Source organism: Aptenodytes forsteri, unplaced genomic scaffold (genome assembly GCF_000699145.1).
Source record: "Aptenodytes forsteri isolate BGI_AS27 unplaced genomic scaffold, ASM69914v1 Scaffold87, whole genome shotgun sequence".
Classification (NCBI taxonomy): domain Eukaryota; kingdom Metazoa; phylum Chordata; class Aves; order Sphenisciformes; family Spheniscidae; genus Aptenodytes; species Aptenodytes forsteri.
In genome coordinates, this window is record NW_008796041.1 from 2463439 (window position 1) to 2473779 (window position 10341).

Below are 10341 nucleotides of genomic sequence, written 5' to 3' on the forward strand. Positions count from 1 at the left end.
GGTTGTTGTTTCATTTTTTTGTTTTCAGGGTTTTTTTAGGGGTGGGGAGGGATTGGGGGGGGGTTAGTTAAGTATTTAAAAAAAACCCAAAGTATCTGCAGTCTTAAATAAAGGCCACTTTATATGCAGCTCAACTTGGGCACCAGGAATTGAGGAGCTCAGAAATTGCAGGTGTACTTGGAAAATCAGACCCATGCATTCAAGAGATTACAAATTTTTACATCGAGATTACACAATCAGATGAAATACTACTGTAAATAGCATCAGGTTAGACCCTCAGCTGGCATGAGCTGGAGCCAGTCTACTAAAATCAATTAATCCTCCTCAGCTTATCTGACTCACTCAGGGAATGCGTACAATTCTTAATATTACAGTTCTCCATGGAGTCGCATATGCAGAAGCACTGGCAAGGGCAATGGCCTCGGTTAACCTTCCTACGCAGTAGCATGATGCTGGAGACCTGCACAAATGCACCCGTAACACTTCTCCTGCAAGACTGCATCAACTAAAATGATGAAAACAGCCATAAACACACACAAGTTGCTGAAAGCAATTTATCTCCAGCAATTTGGACAGCTAACAGCCATTGTAATCACATTTTTGCAGAATCATAGAAAACTGGGCTGGAAGGAACTTGAAGAGGCCATTCACCCCTTCCCTGCCCCAAGGCGAGCTGTAGCACATCTACACACTCCCGATACCTCCTCCTTCCTTGGAGGTTTTTGAGCCAAAATGTTTCACTCTTGATCTCAGTACAAAACAAGACATGATTTAAACCCCATTGTTCATCTCGTTTTAAGCTCCAGGTGTTGGCCTTTAATGCTAATAAATATACAGAACATCAAACTAGCTGGCTAGTTCCTATGTGAATACAGAGCTGAGCCTTTGCTAATGTGGGGACAGCAGAAGATATAAACAGGTAGGACTGATGATTTTTTTAGAGCAAGAGTCAAACATAGCAGAAATAAAAAATCTGTTCAACAGATCTCCATTGCAGGAGATATTTTTAGCACATCTGGAGGAGACCACAAAGGTCATGAGAAAATCTGCAACGCTCTCATTGAGGCCATCCTCTCCATGACAGGCACTGAGAGGCAGCGGGTCTACCCTCCCGCTGCCATACAGAAGAGGCCACTCTGTTCCCAGAGAGCGCTATTCTCTCCAGTGTTGCTCTGATCAAGCCTGTTTTCCATCCTCCAGCTTTTACAAGCTTGTGACAAAGTCCCCTTGCAATGGCACAGGAGCACGTACTTCTCCTCCCCTCTGTTTTCCCACCACAAAGTCACAGGCTCAGAAGAGTCTCCCACGGAGCAGACAGCTCCCAGCTCCCCTGCCTCCAAAACCTCCCAGGGCACAAATCCAGAAATGGAGCCTGTGGAGGGAGGAAAGGGGAAGCTGGCAGGGAAAGCCATTAAACGTGCCATTTTGCAAAAATAGTACTTGGATGGTTCTCACCAGCACAGAAGGATTCAGGACTAACAGTGCTACTGATGGTGTTTCTGCAGTAATGTAAAGGGAGAAGGGTCTGAACATCAGATCCTAGCTCTAGAAAAGCTTTAAATTATTAAAGCAAGGCGTCAATTCTTGTAACAAGGTGCTGCAGCTTATTTAAAGAAAATAACACACTAATAAGAACAATTTTTTCCTTCCACATCTTCCAGGCATGGCATCAGTAGGATCTGTTTGAAAATGCTTCCATTGCTTCTGCCGCAGTCCTGAAAACAATCTTGTGCTTGTAAAGAGATGCAGCCCAGTCTCCTCATTGTGATTCTAAACCAGAATACATATTTCTTCTATTTCTTTCCCCATGTTTTTCTTTGCATGCAATTATTCAGACAAATCATACTCCTCAATCTCCTGGGACTCAGTTTATTCCAATAATTGAGAGGGCTTTCTTCTTCTCTGATGTTCTGTTTTTCAGGGCAAGGTTATTTTTTGTGTGTATGATCCCTTTTGAATTATGCAAAACCCAAGGCAAAAGTGTAATAAAAAATGCAACAACTCTGTTGCTTAGTTTTGTGGTCTGACATTTTCATTTCATGTCATAATGAGTCTAATCAATCTATCCTGCATTACACACATATCACATTCCTAACCAGTAGCAATTAGAAATAGATACCCGATTTCTTTCTTCCAGAATTGTATGAAAATTAATGTCACTTGTCACAAAAAGAGTTCACACTACAAAGAGCAACACACAAAATGCTAAGTATTTTAATTTGACACCGTTCTTCATGTAGTTCTCAAATCAAAAGCAACAATGTTAAATTCTATTATTAATCCTCCTCCTTGGATCATCACTCTGAATTAAGGCATTAATGAGAGACCTGCAAAGCATTGTCTTAGAAGCCATAAAACATAAAACTAAAATTGAACAATTTGGTCCTTGGGATTAAAAATCCTCATTAAATCACATAAGCACCAAGAAAAGGCTAAAGTACTGAACAAGCAGTGTCTGTAGCAGCTCTGTTCCTTTCTGTACAAGTGACAGGCAGGGTATCTCTCGAGTGACAAATGCACGAGTCTCCCCGTGACCCATATTAGAGCTGTTGTAACCGTCGTGGTTACGCTGGCAGCTTTCCATCCCGGGGCTTGAATTCTCACAGCTGCCCGCGCACGGGACTTTCCTGCTCTCCTCCAACACACTTGCCCTTATTTTCTGAGAGGCAACAAGCACAGTTGTCCCAGTTAAGCAGGAGGTGTCCTGCACCAGTTCATGCTCTCCCGAAGACCCAACCAGTCTCACATTGGCAGCTGCAATAAAAACAACTGCTCCGCTTCAGCAAGAAGCAGCCAGTTGCTGCAACAGCCAGCTCTGCCCCAGCTGATGGAAGTGGGAAATGGCGACATTTCTTCATATTGGTTACAGAAGCCTTGCCTTTAATTTCACTTGGAAGCTCATCCCTGCCTATCAGGTTTGCTCACTTGGTGTGTCAGCCACTTGTTCCTTAAAAAGTTCAGACGGGGAAAAAAAGGATGCAGAAGCTGGAGTAATGCTGAGCTCTTCTGTAACTACAGCTTCTGTATCTGTATCTCTAGAAGTGGCTGTATCACATCCAGAATGTGTTGGCTTACCACCTTGGAAGTCAGAGGGCCACCCCAGTTTCAATTCCCAGTTCTGCCCATAACTCAGTTGTGTGCTAACTGTGAAATACACACTGCGACTACAGCAAAGATGGACACCGAGTACCAAAAATTCAGTGATTCAGTCTCAGCTCTCAAACATCTACTCTGATGTCACATCCGTTTCATAAAAACATCCACCTGTTCTGCATCTGTGTTAATGGGAAGAAAAAAAGCCGAGTCTTGCAGATGTGCAAAGCTCAGACAACAATAAAACAGGTCACTGCAGATAAACTCTCGGGGCTTATTCACTGTGAAAGACGGCATGAATTTAGTTTCCTCGCAAGGTAACAAGACAGACAGACAGTAATGCCTATTGCAAAATAGTGTCACGAAAAGCAAGTGACACAATGAGGGATCCAGGACATTTGTATGCAAACCTGTTTAAGCTGAATCCCATATAGCGTATGCAGGAGTAGGAGTGCAAGAATTGCACAACTGTTTGCTTGCACATTACCTGAATCTTGGACAAAACACCCGTGGCCAGCGGTCCCGGGGATTTCTAGGGCAGACTTAGGAAAGTCTAACAGCTCACCAGCTGCTACCGAAACCTACGTTCCACAGGAGGCTAAAAAAAATACCAGGTGATCTCTTATTAGGTCCCAACTTGCCATTGAACAAGTAACAAGATCGGCAGGATCCAAGCAGTCTCCTTTATTCCAGCGATCCCTTGAGGCACAGTCCCTCCAAGAGGGACAGCAATTATAAAGCTTTCAGTAGTGAACCATTAACCTCACAGTTGCCAAAAGCCTAAAGTTCATTTAGCACATGAAATTTTTTCATAGCTTTCTAAATCCTTTATACAATCTGCGTATCAGCAAGTGCAGATTACCGTTTTTATTTTTATATAGCAAACTAAATATAACCCTGATAGTTAAGAGTGAAATAAAGAAACAATTACAGATTTTGAATACTGAAGGTTATTCCCCCCCAATATTTTTATGTATCTTCCAAATGCTGAGTAAATCAAAACCCAGAGAGAAATATACACTGTGGGCCGGATCTTTCAGCAAGTATAAGTCAGCATGGTCTGAACAACTCTTCATACAAAATCACACTGCCAAATACTTGATGAAAAGACCTGAGTGGATGTCAGCATATGCTTAGTGTAAAACAGACAAGAGGACCTTTGTCAGACAAGAATTAAATTAAGACTCACTATAGGAACTGTATCATACAGTTTAAAAGAAAACCACACCACAAACACATGTGCAGGCCTGAAAACAGGTAAAAAGCATGAGAAATGTCAGCTGAGGTCTGCTCCTTACGAGGAAGGAGATTCAACAGCAAGGGATACTATTATCCATTGCATGCAGATAACTGGTTTTATAGGAACCAGCCGGCTTGCTGCTCCAAAGCAGCTGCTTGAACATTTAACTTAGAAGACAGACTATTCTTTGCATTTTCTTTGGTGTGTCTTCTAGCTGTACTGCTAAACTGCTCTGCTGACACAGCAGAGCCAAACAGCAACATGTTTCATACAGGACTGGAGTGCCTTTAGGCTGAATGACTGCCTGGTAAAAACTCTACGTGGTTTACATGGCACACTGAAGCGGAGACCACAGCACTGTACCGATGCCAGAGGCGCCTGGAAGCTGTCGCGTAATTTTTGAGGACGCAGCTCAGTACATTCGCATCCACAAGGTGGTTGTACATGAGCCATTTTCAGTGCTGGCTATTTTGTCGTAAAGAAAGCCAAAGAAGGAAGCAGTCAGTAAGAGACAGAAACCTGTGCATTCAGGAGAGCAGCAAATGACTCTCATACTATAGAGATGCACGCAAGACTAGTCCATGCTAGTCAGAGCTGGGTATTATGGATAATAACTCCAACAGCCTGCATTATATAGATAGCAGGTTTGCAGCCTACACATCTGCCAGTTTTCTTTCTAGATACTGAAAAACAGCATACATCTAATCACTCACCAGCAATTCCCTTTCCTGCTTCAATCTTCTGTTACACAGTTTCATCTGATCCAAGAGACTTAAAACATATACATTTACAATATCTGATTTTTTGCTGGAACAGTGAACAAAATAACTGATAAATTGAAACTTAAAAAAAAAAGAGAATGCAAAAAATTGAAGTTCACCAACTGAAAATATTTTCCAAAGCAGTGATTCAGCTTAGTATGTGATTTTACACACACACAGAGGCACAGGTTTTCACATATTAAACTAATGCTACCTAGAACAAAAGATGTGCTCAGCTTTTCTTTGAAAAGCCCATCACACAAGTAGGTATCTAATAAATAAATAACCAACTGTAGTCTGATACAATATGGCAATTTCAATCTAACACAAAATCTTGCCGGTGCTGAGGCTGAAGCCACACATTTTAAAGGAAAGCTACCAGACCTTTCCTGGTGTGAATACTTAATGTTTTGAGAGAAGCGAGAGAATTTTGTGTTTAGAAGTTACTCCATCAGAAGCACACACTGTTCTCTTAAACACTTTGTTTTAAATTAGGGTTGACCAACTTGTAAGATTGCTCACAAAATCTCCAACCCCTCAAGCAAAGCAAGAACTCAATCAGTAAAGCTGTGGACAAATGGGATTACCAGTCTGGCTTGCAAGTGAGAATAGCCTGTTAAAAAAGGCAGAATCACATTTCCATGTGGAAAATTTTATCATAATTATTACTAAATATAACATCTCAGATTTTTTCCCCCCTATTGCATTTACAATAATACACATAAACTCATCTCTGCTTATTCCATTAGATAACAGGCAGCAGAGCCAAAGTCACGTTCTTGTTCAGAATCGCTTGGGACTTGAGCACTCCCTCCCAGATTCCCCCGGAGGGGAGCAGCAATGCTGAGACCACAAGGAAACAGGCAGACATGTGGGGGGGGGGGGAGAGGAATAAGAAATACCTGCATGTGGCTGTCAGACCCATCTTCTTCATAGGCCTTGTCAAAATATCTGCAAGGTAGCCAAAATGCCCACACAAATCCGAATTGGGGAGGGAGGAGGGAAAGACTCAAGTATTGGGATATTCCAATTTGAAAGTGTCATTAAGAATTACAATTATGAGCTAATTACATTGGGGAGGGATAAAAAAAAAATCAAGCAAAGAGGATCTGTTTGATATGGCACCTAGATGGCAAGGGAGAGAAGCATGAATTCCACCACACTGAAAAATTTTCTATTCAGAGTCATCGTCGCAGTGTTGAATAAAGTGAAGGAAAGTGTTGCTGCTTCTTCCTTGTATCATTCTCTGCTATGGCACCCTCTGCCATCCAAATTCCCACTCCCTCTCACACCTTTACAAAATGTCAGTGCAGTGACTTTCTAGGAATTTGGGCCAAGTTCAAGAATCACCATCTGCTCCCGTTGGAGAGGAATGAGATCAGACTGCAAATGCATGGCAGACTCCTAGCAAGGAGACATGCGAGCACAGTTTGGACACATATGAAAGTCAGTACCAGCTTTCTTCGTTCAAATTATAAACTTCAGACTTGCCTCTGTCGCTCTGTAATGAAGCATTCATATATTCAGTTCATCATCCATCTAGGTTAAGTGCATGTATAGGCAAGCACTCTCAAGACACTTCATTAATCTACATGTATCTTAAAGATGTTTAGAATTGTAGACGTGCATGCACAAGATGAGTTTTTCAAGACTTAAAAAAGTAATTAGGCCTTGAGAAAAGTGGCTTTGGTAGCACACGTTCTCACAGTTATTTAAATTAATTCAATATATGTTTAAATCAGCACAAGACTTCTCATTAGACATTGACATCAGCTATTTTTCCAGTCTTAAGAGCTTTCTGGAATCACTTTGCACTGCGTACTTAGAAGCATGCACTTCTGCAGGCAGTCAGCTTGCAAGGCAGTGCCCCTTGACACACCTACACACACACCCCCTGCCAGGTTCAAAAATTGAATTTATAATACATTGTCATTATAGCTGGTAGCACTATGGGAATATATATAAAAAAGATGCGCTTTGTATCAAAACATCAGTCTTTCAAGTGACTTGCAGGAACAAACAGCAGAAATAGAGCCAACAACTGAAAAGCAGAGCAGCGCACCCACCCGGATCAAGTGCTGGAGGAAACCTAGGTCAGCGACTCCCTGACTGCTTGGAAGAAGCACACAGAATAGAAAAAGGCTGTAACAGTAGAAAAGAAAGAGAGAATACGTCACAGCTCCTGAGCAACTCATATTCACTTGCTCATTCATGCTCTGAAGGGCATAAATCTGGAGTCACTTTCTGGAGATGTTTCTCCCCACCTAACTGGTTATCACGGTAGCCCAGGGCTAAAGTTCGGAGCAGAAGCCTGTGTTCATCCACTGAACACTTCCCAATTTAACTTGATGGCACTCTGGAGAGCTGAGATCAAACTTCCTTATTTCGTAAGATGGGGAACATTAAAAAAAACAACCCACAAAACAAAAACAAACAAACAGAAATCAAGCCACTTGCCCAAAGCTGTATGAGAAATTAGGTAGAACTGGAAACTGAAGGCAGATCATGCAAGTCCCAGTTGAGCCTTGTAAGATTAGCCCTTCTGCATTTGACCATCTATTACACTTCTAGATGTGCCATAATTTCAAATCCTGCCTACTTAAACTGTAACAGAAGACTCTTGAATTTTCCATCATTGGAAAAAGACGACCCTAACTCCAGTGGAGAATATTAGACGTTCTTATAATCCCAAGTGTCTCTCTTGCTTGCATCTATTTATTTTCCTTTCAAGTCTATTTGTGGACTTAAAAGGAGAATAAACAGTCCATTTCTTGCCCAAGTCCCTTTCTTGGCCACAAACGTGGCCAAGAAAAAACAATGTGATTACGTTCTGCATGTGGTTAAAGCCTGATGCCTGCTGTTTTAAAACATACACATAAACGTACAGATACACATGTACATACATTTATATTCACACATACATATAGCCTTTGTTAATAATCAGAACAGATCTTGATGAATCACCTCTATTTGATTTTTTACATTGATTCTTGTAAAAAGCAATCCCCAAATGTGCAAGCTATTAAGAAAATATGTGAAAAAACAAAGTCTGATTGGCAGACTAAAGTTGTAGGCTGAATAAGACATAAGCCTGTTTAGCATTAATGCCAGAAGATCCCCCCTCACTCTAAAAATCTGACATACCGTTTGCTTTATTAGCTCTAAACCAACTATTCATTTAATTTACATTAAAAATAGGAAATTAGAAATTAATACAGATGATTTAGAACTGAAGTCATGCAAAGACAGCACTTCTTTTTTAATAGACTTTCAGTTTGGAAGTGAGTATTACTGCATGCTGCTGAATTGCTATGACAGTCCACAGGGCCAGCACTAGAAGTCTGTCGATACAACCGTTAAGATTTCATTTACTAAGAGTTGATTAACTCAAGGCTTCCTTTTCCACTAACTGAATACCACAAAGTGCCTCCAACTATTATGAGTTTAGATCTGAGTGTACGAGCAAGGAATGACTATCTTATGCACCATCCAGAATTAGTTTCACAGATGAAGGAAATGAAACTTTTTTAAATTGGGAAAAGAAAAATAAAGGCAAGATAGTGCTTCACCCTAGTCAAAAAGTCACTGCAACTCAGATTAACTTTAGTCAAGAAAGTAAAAATGAAAGTCTGACCCTTAAAAAGTAAGGTCAGATGTTCCATTAATTTCCTCTTCCATTTTTGTGAAGCATGTGGTCCCAGGTCACAGAAAAGTCTATTACAAGTCACAAATATGCCACCAGTAGAGATCCAAGAGTTTCCCTTCCAAGCTAGAGACAATTACCAACAAAACAGAAGACACCACGCCAGCACCAAGCCAAATAAATTGAGCCAGAGCTCATCATCAGCAATCACATTTAATAGAAATGGCAATATAGAGAACCTGCAGTTGGCACAGCTACCGGTGCACTGGGGCAATTAACTCTAGCAGAATGGCATTGCAGTCACGCATATGCCCTGCTCACTACAGAAGCCTTGCTAATATTCGTGTTTACTACTCTAGGTCAATGCCAATAACTTCACAGTCCTTACATACTGGAAAGCGCTACCCTGTTCTACCTTTAACCTTCCCCACGTTCCCACAGTGAGAAGGACATGCCTCTTATTCCAAGCACCTTAAACTCCATTTAAACCCATTTTAATCACGCACACAGAGGTTTTCTTCCCTTCCAATATTTTTAATGAACATAATATTAGAAGACGCTGAAATTTTTTCCTTTCTTAATCTCGACAAATCTTTTTCCACTACGTAATTTGTAACAGGGCTGCTGCACAGCACCATTACTGGAAACAAGGGTTTTATAATAGAAATTGTGATGTGAACTTAAACATAGCACCTAGCTGCATGAAAACCCTGTCGTGCTTCTGGAAAGAAAATGCATTTAAAACCTAACAGTCTCTGTCATCATCATAAAACGCACACACTACTGCTGCATGCTCTCAAAAAGCTTCATTAAATGGGGCTGGGCACAGCGGCAATGAACTGCAGTCTCCCCTGACTTTGTACAGTACGTGGGCTCATTACTACCACCAGCTGTGACCATCTCCACGCTAACAAGGAAGGGGAAGATAAAAATCTGCACTAAATTAGAATCTAGTTTTGTGATCACGAAATGAGTAAGGGAACAAAATCGATGTGAACAGAAGTCAGTGCTGGAGGGTTACTCTCGCTACCTGTCCATTATACGCTCAGTTATTCTTTGCCTACTTAACATTAACACCTACTCATTTCTCCAAACCAGTGACTCTCGCTATCACCCTCGTTCCTTTGTTGTTATCAAACTAGCCTTCCTCTGAGGAAGGTTTATCAGCTTCAATGAACACTGGCCACTGTACTTCACATAAAATTTGGAAATTTTGAAATTAAGACAGTAGATCACCACTACCTTCTGCACACAAGAGACAAGTCCAGGCCAGGTGTAACAAAGATATAATGATGCTATTTTATTAAATCAGTGAAAGAATACTGAAGAGAAGTGAACAAGACTTGGCCTTACTGAACATCTGAAAGTTAATAACCCTAGGTTAATAACCCTGATGAGGACTGCTGTAACAAAGACAAAGATCTCCAGGAATTTAACACAGGGTAAGTTTTATTATTAAAACTATACTTACACCTAAAGTGCTCTGGATTATTTAAGATTTATATAAGCGAGAGCCAGGAGACCTCATCTAATCAAGAATATCCTGTAATAGCCTCTGATTCAGAGGCCGTCAATTTACTTTGTGTTCACAGAGTATGTACAAG